The sequence below is a fragment of the Belonocnema kinseyi genome, chromosome 8, assembly GCF_010883055.1.
Source record: "Belonocnema kinseyi isolate 2016_QV_RU_SX_M_011 chromosome 8, B_treatae_v1, whole genome shotgun sequence".
NCBI classification, from domain to species: Eukaryota; Metazoa; Arthropoda; class Insecta; order Hymenoptera; family Cynipidae; genus Belonocnema; species Belonocnema kinseyi.
Window position 1 is genome coordinate 4,941,176 of NC_046664.1, and position 3,145 is coordinate 4,944,320.

A 3,145-nucleotide genomic window follows, 5' to 3' on the forward strand; every position below is an offset into this window, starting at 1 on the left:
TCTTTTTCGAAAAACAACTATCTTGGATTTATTCACATTTATTTCGAGTCCGTTCATATCCACGTACCTCTCAAGAGTTTTCAGCATATTGCTTAGCCCTTCGGGGAAATCTGCAACTACTGCTATGTCGTCTGCAAATTTAAGGGCGAACACTTTTTCGTTGCCTATTACTGTTCCACCTTCGTTTTTTCAAACCCATTCGTCGTCTATGTCGTCCAAAAATATATTGAACAGTGAGGGACTCAGTGGGCATCCTTGTCTCACCCCTCTTTTGGTTTCAAAACATTCCGTGTTCCCTTCTGCCGTCAAGACCTCGTTGACTGTAACCCTGTATATTGTCCTGATCATTTCCAGCATCCTTCCTTGAATTCCGATTTTGTGTACTTTCTGGTAGAGAAGTTCCCTATCCACCGTATCAAATGCCTTCTTTAAATCAATGAATGCAGTATATAATTTCCCCTTTTCTCGCTTAAGACGGTTATTAATTAACGCGTTAAGGACAAATATATGGTCCCTGGTAGATCTCTTTTTCCTGAAACCCGCTTGAGTCTCTGAAGTGAAACGCCTCGATAATTTCCCGTGTCTTCCTCATTTCCCCCTTTAAAAATTGGTGCCATCACTGCTTTTCCCCATCCATTCCCGATTTTTCCGGTTAACCAAAATCCATTTAAAATACGATGCATCTCCTGAGCCCAAACTTCTGGTATTCCTTTAATGAATTCGATGGAAATTCCATCTTCTCCCGGGGCTTTTCCTGCTTTCATTTTTTAAATATTTCCAACCATCTCTTCGAATATTATCTCCTTATGTAGTTCACTCGTTCCTACGTTCTCTTTTTAAACCCTTGGTTTTCCTTCCATACTTACTTCTTTTTTCCTAACCTTCTCTTTTTTGCTTTCTGTGTCACTCCTCCCTACGTCTCTCTCTGTCTTTTCTGTTGAAAGTAATTTTTGGAAGTGCTTCTTCCATTTACCTTTGCTGATTCTGCCCCCACCCCTTTTCATTTTTTTCCTAAAATTCCCTAGCGATCTCCAAAAATCTCCCATATTCTTGCTTTCTTCCACCTTCTTCCAGTTCTTTTCCTTTCTTTCTCCTTTCTTCCTTTTTTTTAACTCCCTAAGCTTCTTTTTCTCTCTTACTAACAAATCCCTTTCTTCTTCTCCTTTTCTTTTGAGAAAATTTTTTAATGAGCGCCATACAATTTTTCTTTGGTTCTTGCACTCCTCATCGTACCACTATTCTCCCACTCTTAACGACTTCTTCTTATCTTTGACTACTAAACCTGTTGCCTTTGCAGCTAGCCAAATGCTATCCCTAAATTTATCCCATCTATCTTCCCATTGCTCCCCTTTATTATCTCTTATTTGATAGTTTGTCCACTAACTAACTTTTCCCTCCCTCCCACCACCTCTCTCTCAACCAGAACTTCGAAACCTTTTGGCCCATCCACTTCTATTTCAAATTCCACGGGTAGGTGATCGGATTCTATTCTCGCTTGGATCTTAATTTCTTTAATTGGACAAACCTCTTCGTTCTCCGAGACTATAACATAATCTAGCACTGAGCCTCCGTCTCCGCAGATATGCGTCCATTTACCTCCTAAATCACCCTTAGTTCTACCATTTAATATCCTTAAACCAAAGTCCTCACACATACCTAGTACTTTTTTTCCTTCCGCATTTAATAATTTGTCTTCCGAATTTCTCTCATTTGAGTAGCCTCTATTTAATTCCCCCGCGCTATATTCTACACCCCCACACTCTTCGCCCACTATAGCATTCAGGTCCCTCAGTATAACTATATATTCCCCTCTAGTTTGAGCCTCTTCTATAATTTTTATTAATTTGCTCTTTAGTTTAGACATTCCTACATTATTATATACGGTAACAAACAATCTATCTTTTCCTAATGCCTTTAAATTTTTACTTTTAACACTAGTTCTCAACCAAATTCCCATTCTTCAATACTCACACACTCGCTTATATCTTTTTTCACTCCGATTAGATGACCTCCACTGGCTCTGCCTCTTTTTTGACTCTTTCTGCTGGTTTCCGCTCCAGTAAAAGATTTTATTAAGCCTGTTCTGAAACTCCTGTATATTGCTGTCCTCCATCCAGGTTTCCTGAAGTATTACTAGATCATATTTCTCCCAAAAATCCGACGCATCCAGCAATTTGTTACCTCCTGCTATGTTCCAAGTAATTCCCCTAATCATTCTGAAATTATTCTCTCCAGGCTCTCCAATTTTTTGGGGAACCTGGTCCATTATGAAAGGGCTTCTCTTCCACCACTCGTTCCTCCTCGTTCCAAACAAATTCTCGATTCCCTACTTTCCAATTCATGTAACTTCTATTGGCAAATTCTCCTTTCTTCTTGCCCCTTCTCACCTCGTTATCTATCCACCTTTGGACTTCTATTTCTCTCGGCGTCAGATCATCTTCTATCATTATTTTCGTTCCCTGCAGTCTGCTCTTCTTTTCCACTAATCTTCGTTTGGCTATCCAGGACTCCATTTTAATTAGTATGCCCCCACCTATCACTCTTATACCTTCAATAAAAATCTGTTCACCCGTCATATCCAGAAGTACTTCTTGTATTTCCTTCTTTAGTCTTCTTATTCCTATTGCTCTGAAACCCCTCACTACTATCCAGTTTTTCCTATTTTTTCTTTCTTCTAGCTCGTACCTTAATTCATTATCCCCAAGCCAACTAGGGTGTTCCATTATTTCATTTTCTTCCTGTTGGTTCTGAGTGACTTCTTCGCTTCCTCTCTCCTGTTCATCCCTGCGAAGTGCATCTTCCTTTTCTCTTGGTTCAGCTACTCTCTCACTATTCGTCTCATCTTCTCCTTTCTGCAACACCCGATTTTCTGTTGATTGTAACGCTATTTTCTCCCATTCTGCCACCCTTGCTTCACTAATCCTTAATTGATGTTTTAAGTTTTCAATTTCTTGCAACCATTCAATCTCTCTCTCCCTCTCCTTCGCCGCGAATATAACTCCGTCCTTTTCCTCACTCTCTAATATCATTCTCTGAATCTTAATTGACTGTTCCTCGCACTTATTTCGTACTTGAAAGCTCTCCAGTTTTTCCTTCTTTTCCCACCAGCTATCAATTGATTTTTGAATCACCGACTCTAGCGATT

General features: G+C 39.7%; 1 protein-coding gene across 4 annotated transcripts in view; it reads right to left on the reverse strand.

Annotated features, from left to right (window-relative positions):
* The window catches only part of LOC117178046 (nuclear factor NF-kappa-B p100 subunit), a 79,428-nt gene that overhangs the window by 15,963 nt on the left and 60,320 nt on the right, over positions 1 to 3,145 (reverse strand). The window lies entirely within an intron of this gene.